The sequence below is a fragment of the Oncorhynchus nerka genome, linkage group LG20 (genome assembly GCF_034236695.1).
Source record: "Oncorhynchus nerka isolate Pitt River linkage group LG20, Oner_Uvic_2.0, whole genome shotgun sequence".
NCBI classification, from domain to species: Eukaryota; Metazoa; Chordata; class Actinopteri; order Salmoniformes; family Salmonidae; genus Oncorhynchus; species Oncorhynchus nerka.
Window position 1 is genome coordinate 21,088,421 of NC_088415.1, and position 19,283 is coordinate 21,107,703.

A 19,283-nucleotide genomic window follows, 5' to 3' on the forward strand; every position below is an offset into this window, starting at 1 on the left:
AATGATTGATGACAGGTGTGCTTAATGATGGTTGCCAGGATCAATGGTTAGTAACCCGGCAGAGGGGAGGAGTGGGAGTAGACGTGACAAGAAGTTGATCGTAAAGATTTGGTTGATTCCATCTATCAAACAGGTAGCCCTTTCAAAGTATCAGTGATGTCAAAGTGTCTGGGACAAGCTTGGAGATTGTGTCGAAACTCCTCAGACCTTCACCATAAACTGTAGCAAGGTTGGAGAAGTACTAGCATATGTGGCTGTTATGACACCAAGTGGTGGGTACAAATTATATCAAGATACTCATCTATTTCAAATATACAGACATTTTGGTTGTTGCTTGATTTACCAGGTAAGATAGAACTTTTGGAGGTAACAGACAATGGTGATGAGACATTCAGTGGCCTACTCCCCTTCTATGGTGGGTCCTCACTCGAGTGGTCAAATATGCCAATGAAGAGGCATTCTCTAGGTGAGATCAATTTTTTTTCAGATGGGAAATGTTTAGTGTGTACATTTTTAATATAGTTATGATGTACATATGCAGGATCCTAGTCTGACCATATTTTTGCAGAGGTTGGTACTTTTTTGTTAGGACAAATCAAGACTGACTTTTGTAAAGTAGAAATTACAAACTTTAGAAGCCCTTTACACCTTGAGTACAGAGGACATTTGCTGCAACAGGGTGATCAAATTTTAAGATCTTATATCTGTATGTGAAACATGATTTTTACTAACCATATCCATATTGCATTTCATTTCTGTCATTTCTTATATTGCAGTCCAGTTGTGTTGCCTACTAATGATGCCAACAAGTTGCACGTGTCTGGATCAGGCTTGGAGTCAGGAATTTGTGCCCACATTCCTCAGACCTTCACCATTGACTGTAGCAAGACTGGAGAGGCCCCAAAATCTGTGGCTGTCATGACACCTAGTGGTATGCATTTGGAGGTTGTATGCATTTGGAGGTTGTATGCAAATCAAATTCACAACCGCATATCTGGTCATTTATTGTTCTGTTCATGACTTTGCTATTTCTATTTACTTTACTATCTTTCTAATAAGGTAATATAGAGCTTGCAAAGGTGACAAAGAATGGATGGGACATATTTAGTGTGCTACTCCCCTTCCATGGATTCTCTGGTGGGAAGATGAAGATGAGTTTCATAGGTAACGCAGTAGAATTTCATATTTTAGATGCCGTTGTTAATGTAGACCAGTCACATTGTCATTTTGTGAAAAATTCAACTTGATTTTTCTGTATTTAACTGTATTGCAGTCTCTAAAACTTCCAAGTTTGTGTGGGCCAGGCTTGCAGTCAGGAATTTGTGCAATGTTCCCTCCGATATTCACAATTGACTGGAGAGACCCCAGTCTGACTGTTATGACACCTAGTGGTGAGTATCTGTGTTTTTCAGTAATCTCTTGAGTTGGTTTCAATTAAGCTTAAGAATTTTACATGGGTGAAGTATTATGTTCTTTTTGATTTAAAATAACCAGGTGAGCTTGTGGCGGTAACATACAATGGGGATGGGACATACTCTGTAGCCTACTCCCCTTCTATGGAGGATTCTCACTCTCTGGTTGTCAAGTATGAGGATGAGTTTTGCAGGTAAGACTTTTTTTAAAGAACATGATTTTTTAAAGTGCGAAATCCCATTTAAGGAAACAATGATTTTATTTAACTAGGAAAGTCATTTAAGAACATTCTTATTTACAATGATGGCCAAACCTGGACGACTCTGTGCCGATTGTGCGCTGCCCTAATGGACTCCTGATCACGGCCAGGTGTGATACAGCCTGGAATCGAACCATGGTCTGTAGTGAAGCCTCAAGCATTGAGATGCAGTGCCTTAGATCGCTGCGCCACTCGGGAGTGTCAACATGTTCTTTACTTTTCAGTTTTTCCCACTTCAAGTGCTGCCCACATCAGGCCAACAAGTTGATAGTCTCAGGGTCAGGCTTGGAGTCAGGAACTTGTGCCCAAACTCCCCAGATCTTTACAATTGATTGTAGCAAGACTGGAGAGGCCCCATAGTATGTTGCTGTTATGACTCATACCAGTGAGAATTATTTAATTTCTGACTCATGTATTTTTTTTATTTGACTCATGTGGATTTTGCCATCTTTTACTTTATTTAAGTAAGATAAGGTTTCTTTATTGTATCTATGCAGGTAAAATGGAGATGAAACCTACTCACTGGCCTACTTCCCTTCCATGAAGGATCCTCACTGGTTGTCAAATACGGTGACGAAGATGAGTTCTCCAGGTAAGATATGGAACAGTTAGATTAAATGTGAATGCACTTTTGTGTCTTTTTGACCAGTATGTTTCAGTTCCTTGTCTTGTGCTCTCATGATGCCAGTAAAGTGAGAGCCAAAGGTCTGGGCCTGGTATCTGGGTTACCTGCCAGCCTATCTTCACAATTCACCATAGATGCTATGATGTAGGAGAGGGCCATTAATCAGTGAAGATTACTGTGAGTTATAAATTATGATTTACGTAAGAGCCATATTATAAGCTTGAACCCCTTGTGGAGGCCACAGTCTTAGGTTTTATCACCAGCACATTTTACATCGCATCACATGTTTTCAAGTGTAGTTTCATGTTAACGCATGTTGCGTTACTTGTTATTGCATTAACTTCAAATAAGATCACATGAAAACATGTGTTTTTGGAACACTTCACATGTGAAATTAATATTTTTTCACAAGGGTCTTCATAGCAAAAATGAATGGCTATTCTGAGTTATATTAATCTCATCAACACAGTATTTATATTCCATAAATTGAAGTGACACTGGCTCAATCTGTGCATGGTGTACTGTGGGTCACCTATAGCCCAGATCTACTGCCAAACATACAGCTGGACAGACGGCAAGAAAGCAACTTGCTCTAATAGCATTTCAGTACTAGGGAACTTGCACTAACTAGATTATTTGTGAAGGGGAAAGCTAATTTCATATTATGCAAATTAAAACTGATACTACTCATGACCAGTCAGTCTCCAAACAAAAAAAGCTGTTCTGCTTCTGTCTTGAACCTAGTCCACAGAAATCCACCATCCATGGAGGTAAGCCTGCCCGACCTAGCTACCTCGTAGTTGTAGAACTAGCTAGCATTGGTCAGTTGATCCACTCATCAACGTCTCCGAAGATATTGCAACTTGATTGCATTTTAACTACTTTGCTTTACTCATAGTTACTGTGAATAGCATCTAACTAGCTAGCTACAACTGCGGCTGTAGTCTTGAGACAGCTAGCGTTTTCTGTTCCTGTCTTCTGACTTACTGGTTAGGTTAGTAAGGGTTGATGTTGAGCCTGGTGTTTTGCAGGTACTATTTAATGAAGCTGCCACTTGAGGACTTGTGAGGCGTCGGTTTCTCAAACTAGACACTAATGTACAGTGGGGCAAAAAAGTATTTAGTCAGCCACCAATTGTGCAAGTTCTCCCACACAGGTGAACTTAATATAAGTGTCACATGATCTCTGTATATTAACTAGACCTGTTCTGAAAGGCCCCAGAGTTTAACACCACAAAGCAAGCAGCACCATGAAGAACAAGGAGCTCTCCTAACAGGTCAGGGACAAAGTTGTGGAGTACAGATCAGGGTTGGGTTATACAAAAAATATTAAACTTTGAACTTCCCATGGAGCACCATTTTAAATCCATATAAAAAAATATATATACATTTTTTTTAAAGAAAATGGCACCACAACAAACCTGCCAAGAGAGGGCTGACAACAAACTCACAGACCAGGCAAGGAGGACATTAATCAGAGAGGCAACAGAGACCAAAGATAAACCTGAAGGAGCTGCAAAGCTCCACAGCGGAGATTGGAGTATCTGTCCATAGGACCACTTTGAGCTGGGCTTTACGGAAGAGTGGCCAGACAAAAGCCATTGCTTAAAGAGACTCCCCATACATACGGATGAAGGTACTCTGGTCAGATTAGATTAAAACGTAGCTTTTTGGCCGTCAAGGAAAACTCTGTCTGGTGCAAACCCAACACCTCTCATCACCCCGAGACCTCATCCCCACAGTGAAGCATGGTGGTGGCAGCATCATGCTGCGGGATGCTTTTGATTGGCACGAACTGGGAAACTGGTCAGAATTGAAGGAATGCTGCATGGCGCTAAATAAAGGGAAATTCTTGAGGGATAACCATTTCAGTCTTCCAGAGAGTTGAGACAGGGACAGAGATTCACCTTCCAGCAGGACAATGACCCTAATTTTTACTGCTAAAGGAACACTTGAGTGGTTTAAGGGAAAACATTTAAATGTCTTGGAATGGTGATAATGGGATTTATTTGATCATGTAAATGATTAGAATATTCCCCCCTGAAACCGTATGATTGTATGAAATTGATTAGAATCATAAAATGATTCTAATGGTATGTGTGTGTGTGTGGTTTTAGTCAGTAGAATTATATATCTGTGTGTAGGTCTATTATAGTATCTTAAAAACAGACTGTCTGAGCAAGATTTGGTGCCGACCTTGGCTGGGGCCACAGAGTACTTCCCAGGGTCTCGGTCTCCCTATCTTGAGGGGGATGGGGAGTAAGTCTCTCGGATTCCCCTAATCTTTGTTGGCTGGATAGCAGGACGTGTGTATGTTAATGTAAATGTGTGTGCATGAGAAGCCAGTATAAAATGAAGGGTTTTGTACAATTAACCAGCGCTCTCGTAAATAAACTTTGACTATCGTAGCTGGGCCTCTGTCTGATTCGTTTCTTACAAATTCTGGGTTTCAGGCTGAGTAGTCGCTTGAATTGGGTTTATGAACATTGAACATAATTCTCGTGACAATTTGGTCCTTCAAGTGCCGGATCGCAAGACCGAGGTGCCTCTCGTCCCAAGGAACTGCTGAAAAACATGCACAGGTGGATCCAGGATCTGTAAGACAAAGACCTGACCTCTGAATTGAGGGTTTATTTCAGGCCAGTGGTGAACTGGTACACGACAGAGGTGGTGACGAGATCTAACCTACATGGCTTTTCCCAGTCTACGAGAAGGTCAGTAAATCTTTATTCACAAATTTGGGGAATTGACGCTCGGGCTACGTTCAGAAATATATTTGATTTGTTTTTGTGTAGTTTAGGTGTTTTATTTTAAAAATCCCACAGGGCATTCTTAACTGGTGACCTTTAAAAAAAAATTTGTGTAGAGAACCCTGATATAGGTAGTTTCTAGGCAATTGGGAAATAGGAATTGGGTATAGAGCCACCTAGGCAGCAGGAGAAGGGGGTCCGTAATGACCCCGGTTATCTGTGGTCACTACCAATAAACTATCTAATGTTGAGACCTAACCGTTAAATTGGCCAATATACATTAGCCGATCTAACATACTAAGATCTAACAATAATTAGCAGGGAGGGAGGCAGAACTACCGGAGGCGTGCAAATTAGGTCTAACTATCCCACGAAAGGAGACACCCACAAAGATTGTGCAGGAATAACAACTATAGTAATTGGATAATGGGGAAAAAGCACATACATGATCATAGAAATAAATACACACAGATTTTGAGAAAAGGTATAGGAACTACAAGGGTCACTAACAATGGGCAGTAAATCCTCAAAGGAGGTTCCGGAGATGAGCGCTATATGCAGTTAACTTGTTATGGCTGCAATCGGGATAAGTGTCATCAACAACCGCTGAATAGCATAAATAATAATATAATAATATAATAACTATAATAATTATAGTCATGAAATCGCAAGTGCAATATAGGAAAACACAGCTTAGCCTTTTGTTAATCCACCTGTCATGTCAGATTTTGAAATTATGCTTTACAGCGAAAGCAATCCAAGCGTTTAAGTTTATCAATCGCACGATAAAACATTAAGTACACTTAGCATCAGGTAGCTCGGTCATAAATCAGAAAAGCAATCAAATGAATCATTTACCTTTGATCTTCGGATGTTTTCACTCGGGAGGCTCCCAATTACACAAATGTTCCTTTTGTTCCATAAAGATTATTTTAAGATCCAAAATACCTCTGTTTGTCGCGTTATGTTCAGAAATCCACAGGAAAGAGCGGTCACGACAACGCAGACATTTCCAAATAGTTTCCATAATGTCCACAGAAACATGTCAAACTTTTTTTTTTTATCAATCCTCAGGTTGTTTTTAAAATGTATAATCAATAATATATCAACCGCAAATGTCTTTCACAGTAGGAGAGGGAAAAGCAATACCTATCCAAACTGTTGAGCGAGCAAAACATTACGTCAAGTGTTCACATGAGTTATCGTTCTGGCTCATTTTTCAAAATAAAAGCCTGAAACTGTCTGAAGACTGACACCTTGAGGAAGCGATATGAAAAGGAATCTGGTTCATATCCCTTTAAATGGAGCAAAGGGAGGCTATGGAACATGGCGTTTTCAAAATAGAAGCCACTTCCTGCTTTGATTTTCCTCAGGTTTTCGTCTGCAATATCAGTTCTGTTATACTCACAGACAATATTTTGACAGTTTTGGAAACTAAGAGTTTTCTATCCAATACTAATAATAATATGCGTATATTAGCAACTGGGGAGCTGGCTGTTTGCAATGGGCACCTTTTCATCCAAGTTACTCAATACTGCTCCTGCAGCCATAAGTTAAGAGAATTGCCTATTTCTGTTTAAAGTGGAGGAAGGAGTATGAATTTGATGGAAGTGTGGACGTAGGAAAGTTGGAACTAATGATAAGACGGATGCATAAGGCATGTGGAGAGTGGCTGGCAGATAAATGACGAGCAGAGGGGCTAGACACGGCGAGGGTATGGTTAGGTGAGGAAGAGAGTTGAGGGAGAAAAGGAAAATGTAAGTTGCAAGCAACAGAGCAATAACTCCCACGGCTACTCTGGAGGTCCCCCCCCATAAGCCTAAATTGTACCCAACCCCGATGATGAAACGGTGGTGAGACTACGGCAGCCAGGGCTTTCCGTCCCACCCCCACCACTCCCATATGGGGAACCTCCTGGAGCCGAGGGAGGGGTAGAGCAGGAGGAGGAAAGCATGGGGCTAGCTGCCCTAGGGAAAGTGTTGGGGGTGTATCAGAATAGTTGGGTAACATAGATAAGATGTTTTATTTTCATTTATATGCTTGTGAGTTACTTCTCATTTAGAATGTATCTTGTTGTACTATAGTGGTGGCCATTTGCAGTTATCCTTTCTCTGTCCTGGGTTCAGTTACTTGGGCCGCAGAGGGGGAGAGGTCAAGCTTGTCTTCATATGTAAACATATCTTTTAAACCATGTGAAGGGATGATTGAGGTTGTCTCTCATGATTTGGTAAATACAGGACATTTTCACTACAAAAGTCAGGAGAGACTGAACTGAACTAGGATGTAGGATGAACAAGTGACAGGATGCAGGGGAAAGAGGTAGAAACAAGGCTTTACCACTCAAGGCTGAGGTCGCATATGCAGAGCCCAGGGAGGAGAGGAGTAGCAGAGTGGCTGGATGAAGATGAAATGGAGGCTAGTCAGTAACCTCTAATTGCCTTGCCCAACCCACGGGCTGGGGATGCAGGACAGGAACTCATTTTAGAAGTGTTTTGAGCATGGACACATAGGTACGTAGAAAGGGTGGTGGAAGGAATGGTACACCCTAAGACTGGAATGGATGGATGGATTTACAAGGGATCTAGGAAGTTTGGCAGCCAGCTTCAACTTACACATAGGAGAAGTGGAGAGAGCAGTAGGGCAGTTGGTGGGAAAGGACTGGGCAGCTGTACAAGGGCAATGGGTGCTGGGACTTAACAATTTAATTGCATTGCCATGGGCAGCAGATGGTGGTTACGTTAGAATTACAGAATTGTATAATAATTTGAGGCATTATTATCACCGACACGCAGACTTCTCTAAGGTTTCTGAATGCAGGCAGGGAGATGGTGAGACCATCAGGCAGTACTTAGAGACTGAAGGATATGTTTTAATGCCAAAAGTGGTTTAACAGAGCACCCCATAGCAGATGGTTTTAACACTGCATATCACCAGCAGCAGAAGATGGCTTTCCTCAGCGGAATACATCCCGATATTAGCAGTACCATAAAGAACTTTGGTAGGGTGGGGACAAGCAGAACTGGGGGAAGTAAAAAGATATGCAATTCATTATGAACAGCACGGTAAAAGTGAGGAGACTAAGAAGAAGCTGAAAGGGGCAGAATACTTGGCCACTCTGGGTGAGATAGCAGGTAAGGGCTCTGACAGAAAGGGATGGAAGGCTAACAGAAGAGATGAGGACAGATAAGGATAGATGTTTTAATGTAACAAGTCTGGTCACTTTGCTTGGATTGTGAGGCACCATGCAGGCACTGCAAGGAAGTAGGACACAATCACCGTGATTGTCTTAACAAGAAAGATAGAAGGGACAAAAGAAGCAGGCATCCACAGCCTGAGGAAGAGGAGGCGTGACTAGATTCAGGGGCAGTAGCGAGACCGGGGGGATGTCGGAACAGAATTGTGACATTTTTTTTTTAATTAGCAACTATTGATTTGACATTGCAACAGGAACAGAAACCCTATTTGACTTTAACCGTAATGGGTCAAATTAAATTCCTCTGTGATACTGGGGCTCGTCGTACAGCAATCTGTGCCGACGACACTCCCCCCGGGGTACAGAGTAATGGGGAAAAGATCATAGTACTGTCCGCATCAGGACATCAATTCATGGAACGGCTATCCGCTCCTATGACACTGAAACCTGAGTTGTCTGGGGGAGAAGCTACCGTTCCTGTACTGATATAATTTTATTTTACAGGGACGGTGAACATTGTGTGTAAAATTAATGATTAGAGGGAGTCAATGTTTGGGTTTCTGAATCGGGGTAGTATAATGAATGCTGCCCAAGTGGTTTTTCTGTGAAAAGGAGTGCTTCATTGTCTTTGGAATGTTTTCTGGGGGCTGTAATCTTGAAGGGAGCGAGTGACAAGACTTGGAAACATTGAGTTTTTAGCCTTTGGGGAGAAGATTTCCATGTTTTCTAGAGACTATCTTAAAGGGGTACACATTTACATTTAAGTCATTTAGCAGACGCTCTTATCCAGAGCGACTTACAAATTGGTGCATTCACCTTATGACATCCAGTGGAGCAGCCACTTTACAATAGTGCATCTAAATCTTTTAAGGGGGGTGAGAAGGATTACTTTATCCTATCCTAGGTATTCCTTAAAGAGGTGGGGTTTCAGGTGTCTCCGGAAGGTGGTGATTGACTCCGCTGTCCTGGCGTCGTGAGGGAGTTTGTTCCACCATTGGGGGGCCAGAGCAGCGAACAGTTTTGACTGGGCTGAGCGGGAACTGTACTTCCTCAGTGGTAGGGAGGCGAGCAGGCCAGAGGTGGATGAACGCAGTGCCCTTGTTTGGGTGTAGGGCCTGATCAGAGCCTGGAGGTACTGAGGTGCCGTTCCCCTCACAGCTCCGTAGGCAAGCACCATGGTCTTGTAGCGGATGCGAGCTTCAACTAGAAGCCAGTGGAGAGAGCGGAGGAGCGGGGTGACGTGAGAGAACTTGGGAAGGTTGAACACCAGACGGGCTGTGGCGTTCTGGATGAGTTGTAGGGGTTTAATGGCACAGGCAGGGAGCCCAGCCAACAGCGAGTTGCAGTAATCCAGACGGGAGATGACAAGTGCCTGGATTAGGACCTGCGCCGCTTCCTGTGTGAGGCAGGGTCGTACTCTGCGGATGTTGTAGAGCATGAACCTACAGGAACGGGCCACCGCCTTGATGTTAGTTGAGAACGACAGGGTGTTGTCCAGGATCGCGCCAAGGTTCTTAGCGCTCTGGGAGGAGGACACAGTGGAGTTGTCAACCGTGATGGCGAGATCATGGAACGGGCAGTCCTTCCCCGGGAGGAAGAGCAGCTCCGTCTTGCCGAGGTTCAGCTTGAGGTGGTGATCCGTCATCCACACTGATATGTCTGCCAGACATGCAGAGATGCGATTCGCCACCTGGTCATCAGAAGGGGGAAAGGAGAAGATTAATTGTGTGTCGTCTGCATAGCAATGATAGGAGAGACCATGTGAGGTTATGACAGAGCCAAGTGACTTGGTGTATAGCGAGAATAGGAGAGGGCCTAGAACAGAGCCCTGGGGGACACCAGTGGTGAGAGCACGTGGTGAGGAGACGGAATCTCGCCACGCCACCTGGTAGGAGCGACCTGTCAGGTAGGACGCAATCCAAGCGTGGGCGCCGGAGATGCCCAACTCGGAGAGGGTGGAGAGGAGGATCTGATGGTTCACAGTATCGAAGGCAGCCGATAGGTCTAGAAGGATGAGAGCAGAGGAGAGAGAGTTAGCTTTAGCAGTGCGGAGCGCTTCCGTGATACAGAGAAGAGCAGTCTCAGTTGAATGACTAGTCTTGAAACCTGACTGATTTGGATCAAGAAGGTCATTCTGAGAGATAGCGGGAGAGCTGGCCAAGGACGGCACGTTCAAGAGTTTTGGAGAGAAAAGAAAGAAGGGATACTGGTCTGTAGTATCGGAGGGATCGAGTGTAGGTTTTTTCAGAAGGGGTGCAACTCTCGCTCTCTTGAAGACTGAAGGGACGTAGCCAGCGGTCAGGGATGAGTTGATGAGCGAGGTGAGGTAAGGGAGAAGGTCTCCGGAAATGGTCTGGAGAAGAGAGGAGGAGATAGGGTCAAGCGGGCAGGTTGTTGGGCGGCCGGCCGTCACAAGACGCGAGATTTCATCTGGAGAGAGAGGGGAGAAAGAGGTCAGAGCACAGGGTAGGGCAGTGTGAGCAGAACCAGCGGTGTCGTTTGACTTAGCAAACGAGGATCGGATGTCGTCGACCTTCTTTTCAAAATGGTTGACGAAGTCATCTGCAGAGAGGAGGAGGGGGAGGGGAGGGGGATTCAGGAGGGAGGAGAAGGTGGCAAAGAGCTTCCTAGGGTTAGAGGCAGATGCTTGGAATTTAGAGTGGTAGAAAGTGGCTTTAGCAGCAGCGACAGAAGAGGAAAATGTAGAGAGGAGGGAGTGAAAGGATGCCAGGTCCGCAGGGAGGCGAGTTTTCCTACACACACATATGGAATATTAGAAGTTTATTTTTGGAGTTTTAATTAAACATGTGATTTTTTTTTTTTACACAAAGGGAATGTTCTGGGAACCTGGGATATAACCTGTAGATAAATGTTTGATGGTTTTTCTTTCATTTGTATACTATATAGTATGAAACATGACTGTAAAAGGTTGGTATGACTTGACCTCAGTGCTTTCCTTTGGGGTCTAATCAGCCTCATGGGAGGGCCATTTGGATAATACATTTGTGTAATGGATAATTATGAACGAGTTTATAGTTCTTTGACATTTGTAATTTGAACCAATGAGAAAGAAATGGCATAGCCTTGGATTAATGGTAGACTTATGTTAAGTATTTAGAACCTAAGCCAACAGGACAGGGATATATGACAGCTGTGGTGATTCAGGATCACTGAGAGCATCGACATAACGTTAATCAAACAATGTAAAACCTTAGATTGCCACCACAGACAGGTGATTTTTCTCAAATCCATGATTTCAGACAGGGAGACAGTGAGCCACTTAGTCAAGATTTGGAAACAACCCATATTTGATACTGACTATTATGAGAGCGACAGACGGATAGAAGGAAGGACAGACAGAGAAGCCCTCCCCGCACTGCTGAGACCTTGCAGAGAGAAGATAGAAGTGACACCGAATGGGTAGATAACAGGGGAATGAAAGCTTAGTTGGTTTCGGGAGCAAAGATGTTAGACACTGAACCATGGCCTAGAAATGATTGACATAACGATAATTTACTAATCTTACCCAAGTCATTGTTATGCGGCAATATTGATACATGGGCAGAGCCATGTATCAAGAGGGGGTAGGTTAGGACACTTTGTGGCCTATTGGATAATAAACAAATCTTTTTGTATTAGATAAATATAGCAATAATTTGGATAATGCCAGACAACAAGTAGACATATAGAAGTTGAAGATATACTAGCAGAACACATGAGAAGACTGTTAACCAAACCAAGATTTTGTGTCCGACAGGAGAAGGTGATTCACTCAATGCAACCAGGAGACTGGATATGGATACAGTCCCTGAGGAGAATAGATGGGAAGCAGCCACGTTGGGAAGGGCCATATCAAGTACTCCTGGTGACAGCCTTCGTGGTGAGAATTGCTGAAAGAGCTACCTGGGTTCATGTCACACATTGCAAGAGGGAAAGAAACACTGACACTGTCAAACAATCAGTTAGGAGAAGAACCGAATACCAATGGGGTTCGGAGGTTACCTCTCTAACGAAGATTTCCTCCCTGTGTATGTTCATAGAAGTGAAATTGTGGGCTTGCCTCTAGCTGATGATATGTTCTCTGGGAAAGGGTGGGGCTTTACAGGAGTGCTGATCGGTCTGAGCTGTCTTATTGTGGGAGCCATATTCCTAATACACTATGACCCAACCCGAGAATGCAGAAGGTGGTAAATTGACCCATAGTTTAGACTATGAGGATTTTGTATTAACCGAGTGTCAAGAGAATTATGTTCTCAATGTTCATAACCCAATTCAATTATACTACTCAGTCTGCGGCCTAGAATTTGTAAGATACTGGTCAAATGAAACAGACGGAGGCCCAGCTAAAATAGTCTTTAAGTTTTATTCACGGGAACGTTCTAAAGTCAAGAATACAAAACAATTCATTTTATACTGACCTCTCACACACACATTCACACCACCATACGCACACACATTCATGCTAACATTAGCACACAATGTCCTGCTACGCACACACATTCACACTAACCAGCCGAAGAGATTAGGGAGGCCTTGAGACGTACTCTGCGTTCTCTCCCAAATCTCTAGTCAGGTCAGCACCGAGCTCAGACTTATTGATTATGATTTTATACATTCTAATCAATTCCATACAATTATATGTTTCAGTGCGGAATATTCTAATCATTCAATTAACATAAATCCAACTAACAATCTACTAAATAATACACACTGATACATCAATTGTATACAAGAATAATCCAGACCAATACATTGCTAATCATATCCTGCCATGTGTTACACAATCTATTGCAAGCTCAACGGTTTCTCCCACCTCTGGGTGGGGAGACTTCCTTCCCTGTTATCAGATTCACAGTGGTCATAAGTTGTTTGCCACGGTTCCTTGTCTGCTATGATTCAAACACATTTACATATGTTATACAGTGACAGGGTGGAATACTGTTAATTATTGCCTGAACATTAACTTCAAATTACACCTATTTTTATTAATATTGTCACTCAAAATCAAACCAATATGTGTATTTTCATTCCTTATCCATCAATGACTGTTACAGGCCTACATTAGGTAGCCTAACACTTCCTGTTAGGGTTTTTATTCCAATCTTCATAAAAGTCTTAACACTCAAATAGTCTCATCCAACATTGGCTCCTCGTAGTTAAAAGAAACGGAGCCATCTCCGAGGCCTGGAGGCCCGTATTCGTCATCACACTGGCCGGAGCTCGGAATCGGTCCGTACCCACCATCTGTTGTGTCATTGACTTCTCCAGAGTCCTGGTAAGCAAACCTTTCACACAGGGGACCAAAAAACATCCACCCAGAACCAAGACACTCCTACAGGTGAAAGTTGCCCACAACACAGCGGTTATGACATTTTTCCATTTCCCAAACACACTATCAAACCAATTTGTTAGTGCATTATCTATCCGAGTTCTCTGCCAATTCGTGAGCTAATGTGGTTAAACCAGCCAGGGCCTTGTTCACTGATCCGTCTGGAGCTGTGTTATCGGGGATGAAAGTACAACATTCCGATCTTAATATCACACATACACCACCCTTTTCCGCCAGTAACAGATCCAATGAATTAATCCAATCTACAGTTTTGAGTTGACCACCAGAAGATGCTTGATTCCAAGCCAGCCATTACCTGATTCCTAGCTTTGAACTCATCAGGCACCCCCCTTGGAACTCCAATGCTATCAATGTAAACTCTATTGTCAGAAGATCCTGACGGAGCACTCCTTTCTATTCTACCTGGCCCTAGGTTTTTGTGTTTGATAAGGGTGAAGGGCATGCCTAACTGCACTAGTGCACAAATACCGGTCCAATTGGTAGGCAGGTCAGGCCACAGCCTCACACCTCCACAAACTACCAGACATCCGCTCTAGTCCTTTTCCTCTGCCAGTCAGGTCTCCCATTGTCTTGTCGGTTGTAACATTCTCTGTCCTATTGCATGTTCTTACTTCCCCTACGTCCCATCCATGTGTGAGGTAGTGAGCCATACAATAATAGTGTCCTCCTGTAACTGTGAAAGGGGGAAGTCTGGATGTAATAGGCACATGGGGATGCATAAGAGATCACTTGATCTGGGTAAACAGGAAGTGAAAGTGGAGATCGGGAAGGATGTCAGTTGAGTTCTATGTAGACCAATTAGGTTCTCTGACCCCGTGGCAGTCTAGGACTATGAGCCATTATGGAAGATATCTGTGCAGGTCCCCGTGTAGTTCATGGAAACGGGTCATAGCTCACACTGAGAGAGAGGGCTACATAAATCCACATACCCAGTATGGAAGAAAGAGTGTTGTGAGGGTTTTTGACTGTAATCCTGAGCAGGGGAAATATTGCGTAAAGGTACGAATGACCATTTAAAAACGTACAGGAAGAGGATCTCTGGTTATGGTATGTTGGATTTGACCAGGTTTCGGTTGATACCCTGATGCCATTCCGGGCATTTCTGGAGGAACCAGAACTCATTGTGTTATATTATTATATGTGTGTGTAATCATTGATGTTGTTAATACAACCCACGCAAAATAATATAGTTGTTTTTGAAGTTCTTTCCAATGTTTTAAGGGTTTATGAAAAGTTTATTTCCATCCTGACTTTTACATAAGTCCTTTGTATTGGTGTAGACTTGACGGACCAGATGGGACTCATTCCCTCCCAAACCAAAAGGAGAAACCAATGTTTTCTCTGGTAGGGACAACCTACCTGGCACCCCTATAAATAATAACCTCAAGTCAAAACCGTTACAAAACGGTCAGAAACAGACTCCATATGGGTGGTATGAGGGCCCGACGTCCACAGGTGGGGGTTGTGCTTACAGGCCAACACCGTGCAGGACGTTTGGCATTTGCCAGAGAACACCAAGATTGGCAAATTCGCCACTGGCGCCCTGTGCTCTTCACAGATGAAAGCAGGTTCACACTGAGCACATGTGACAGAGAGACGCCGTGGAGAACGTTCTGCTGCCTGCAACATCCTCCAGCATGACCGGTTTGGCGGTGGGTCAGTCATGGTGTGGGGTGGCATTTCTTTGGGGGCCGCACAGCCCTCCATGTGCTCGCCAGAGGTAGCCGGACTGCCATTAGGTACCGAGATGAGCTCCCCAGACCCCTTGTGAGACCATATGCTGGTGCGGTTGGCCCTGGGTTCCTCCTAATGCAAGTCAATGCTAGATCTCATGTGGCTGGAGTGTGTCAGCAGTTCCTGCAAGAGGAAGGCATTGATGCTATGGACTGGCCTGCCCGTTCCCCAGACCTGAATCCAATTGAGCACATCTGGGACATCATGTCTCGCTCCATCCACCAACGCCACGTTGCACCACAGACTGTCCAGGAGTTGGCAGATGCTTTAGTCCAGGTCTGGGAGGAGATCCCTCAGGAGACCATCCGCCACCTCATCAGGAGCATGCCCAGGTGTTGTAGGGAGGTCATACAGGCACGTGGAGGCCACACACACTGAGCCTCATTTTGACTTGTTTTAAGGACATTACATCAAAGTTGGATCAGCCTGTAGTGTGGTTTTCCACTTTAATTTTGAGTGTGGCTCCAAATCCAGACCTCCATGGGTTGATAAATTTGATTTCCATTGATCATTTTTGTGATTTTGTTGTCAGCACATTCAACTATGTAAAGAAAAACGTATTTAATAAGAATATTTCATTCATTCAGATCTAGGATGTGTTATTTTAGTGTTCCCTTTTTCTTTTCTGCGTTTTGTGTAGCGCCTGCAGGGTTGAAATGTGCTACTCTTGTTTACTGTTGTGCTATGATCAGATAATAGCTTCTTATGCTTTCGCCGAACAGCCTTTTTAAAATCTGACATGTTGGCTGGAATCACAATGAGTGTAGCTTTAATTTAGTATCTTACGTGTGATTTAATGAAAGTTTGATTTTTATATAATTTTATTTGAATTTGCCGCGCTGCATTTTCCCTGGCTTTTGGCCAAGTGGGACGCAAGTGTCCCCTATACCATAAGAAGTTAAGGGCTTGTAAGTAAGCATTTCACACTAAGGTAAATAAATACCTGTTGTATTTGCACATGTGGCAAAATAAGTTGGATTTGATTTGGGGAAATTATTTCTGCGGGATGATTGTAAAATCCCCTGTTTTAAAGAACAGTCTCACTCTTCTTCTGCTGTGCAGGTGCATCCCGAAAGAGGTGGGAGAGCATCTGGTCGACGTGATGAAAGATGGACAGCATGTGGCCAGCAGTCCCATCCCTCACCATCACCCAGTTAGAGATTTCAGACCCCAGAAGGGTCAAGTTCTTTGGACCAGGGCTCGTGACGGGGAGCGTACCCTTTGAGATCTCAGACTTTGTGAATATACAAGATGCAGAGTCACAAATCTCCCCCTGAAACAAAAACATATCACCATGTGAATATTTTCAGAAATTCGACTAAGACTTTGTGGCTGAACAATTTATCAGCCTCTGGGAGTCTGACTCTGGCCATCGAGGGTCCCAGTACTGTGTAGGTCCAGACGGCGGATGGTTTCTGTGTTGTCTCCTTCTGCCCCACGGAGCCTGGGGCCTACACCCTCTCAGACAAATTCACAGAAGAACATATGCCAGGTAGCTACATTATTTCTGTGAACAAATGTTAGTAAATAGAACAGTTTGAACAGAGAAGCTGTATTTGTATTCAAACCGTATGTAATGTACACTACATGACCAAAAATATGTGGACACCTGCTCATCGAGCCTCCACAGGCTATCGACGAGATGTTGGAACATTGCTACGAGGGCTTCCATTCAGCCACGAGCATTAGTGAGATCGGGCACTGATGTTGGATGATTAGGCCTGGCTCCAATTCATCACAAAGGTGTTTGATGGGGTTGAGGTCAGGGCTCTGTGCAGGCCAGTCAAGTTCTTCCACACCGATCTCAACAAACCATTTCTGTATGGACCTCGCTTTATGCATGGGGGCAGAGTCATGCTGAAACAGGAAAGGGGCTTTCCCAAACTGTTTCCACAAAGTTGGAAGCACAAAATCATCTAGAATGTCATTGAATACTGTAGCATTAATATTTACCTTCACTGGAACTAAGGGGCCTAGCCCGAACCATGAAAAACATTGTTCCATATTCCAATGGCGGGGAGCTTTACACCACTCCAGCCGACGCTTGGCATTGCGTAGGGTGATCTTAGGCTTGTGTGTGGCTGCTTAGCCATTTAAACCCATTTCATGAAGTTCCCGATGAACAGTTGTGCTGAACTGACTTGTTGGAAAGGTGGCATCCTATGACGGTGCCGCTTAAAGTCACTGAGCTCTTCAGTAAGGCCATTCTACTGCCAATGTTTGTCTGAAATAGCCGATTCCACTCATTTGAAGGCGTGTCAACATACTTTTGTGTATGTCTTATGTATTGTCCAGGGAGTCCATTTACAGCGGCTATGTCAGAGAAAGCAAAACCCACTTCCAGGGATCTGCAACTATCGCCAGTGTCAGCAACGTGTATGGGATTAACCTAATCCAATAGATGGCGAGCGTGCTCACAGTAAATGTTCATATTGCAAATGCACATCAAGTCAAGACCCAAGGGTCAAATTTGGAACATTTTACTTTTTTTTCCAAAACGTATCACCCCCTTAACGTGGTTTCTGGACCGTTTTTTGAAATTAGTATTATTTTTGTCAACTATACATGTATAAGAACTGTATGAACATACTTTTGTCATTTTACTGTCATATTGTTTTTACTTGTCATCGCTAGTAAGGCATATGTTTTGTCCATTTGCAATATGATTTCATAGGAAGTCAAAAATCAGTGAATCATTGCCAAATGCGATAAATGTCCAAATGCAATATGAAAGTATTGAAAATGCCAAATCAGGATGTTATGTCCATTTTCCATGTACGATCATAGTAAGTCTGTTTCCAAACCCAAAGTCAGTGAACCATGTTCAAATGGCATTTATACTGCCCAAATGATATTTAGCACTGTTAATTCATGAATCAACCAAGATGGTCTATTTGTCATGGGAGAAGTGGAACTCTGTTTTATTTTATGATTTTTTTTTTTTAAACGTCCAAAATGACCAGGAGTGTCCCCTATTGGATGGGCACGGGTGGCCATCCCTACCCAACCGTAGACTCCTTGCATTAAAGGCATTAAAACATTTTTTAAATTTTTTTTTATGTGCTCCTGGCTTTCGATAGATGTGAGACACTTGTATTTTCATGAATGTTTAATGACTATTTATGTAGCGATCACCGTATGTTGTGGAATTTCAGCCCGCTTCCGGATTCTGTGCTCAGAGAGGGTTAATGCCACGTGGTCAAGGTTAGGCTTGCACAGATCAAGAAGACCAGGAACGTTCCTTAGGTCAAATTGTGCTTCTAACCCTAAAGGTTCTCCCGCTGTCACCCAAAAACACCTGAAATGTAGGGCCAGGCTTCTTTTTGGGCCTACTTTTTTGCACGGTCGCTGCGCTCAGACTGAACAAGCTACTGTCAAGCGGGGCATCTCGTTGAACTCGGCACAGCCTAGAGATTATGGTAATGCCATTGCAGGCTCTGTGTGTCTTTAAGCCCTGCAAAGTGTCACTCCATCCTTGGTGTGTGTTTTTTTTCTTTGACATTTGTTGGGAGAAATGACTGATTTACAGTTCATGAGGGTTGCCTAATCACTCATGAAGTTTTGGAAAGATGTGACCTTTCTAACTCATCAAAACAGCCCATGTGACCCCAATTTAACCTCTCTTGGGTAGGGGTCAGTATTTTCACCTCCGGATGAAAAGCGTGCCCAAATTAAACTGCCTGCTACTCGGGCCCATAAACTAGGATATGCATATAATTAGTAGATTTGGATAGAAAAGTTTCCAAAATAGTTAAAATAATGTCTGAGAATAACAGAACTGATATGGCAGGTGAAAACCTGAGGAAAATCCAACCAGGAAGTATTATTTTTATTAAGTATTATTTTGAAAGGCTGTTTTCCATTGAAAGCCTATCCACCATACCAAGACTAAGGACCCAGTTCATGATCTCTGTGGCTTCCTCTACATTTGGCCAGTCTTTAGGCATTGTTTCAGGCTTT

The 19,283-nt window shown here is 43.4% G+C and overlaps 1 long non-coding RNA gene across 1 annotated transcript; it reads left to right on the forward strand.

Moving 5' to 3' along the window:
- The first annotated feature begins 56 nt into the window (after window positions 1–56).
- Window positions 57–18,688, forward strand: LOC115101621 (uncharacterized). Its single transcript, XR_010460134.1, has 8 exons — window positions 57–133; window positions 347–466; window positions 777–931; window positions 1,060–1,164; window positions 1,274–1,391; window positions 1,495–1,606; window positions 2,170–2,264; window positions 16,386–18,688. It is a non-coding gene; the product is annotated as an uncharacterized LOC115101621 (long non-coding RNA).
- The last annotated feature ends 595 nt before the right edge of the window (window positions 18,689–19,283 follow it).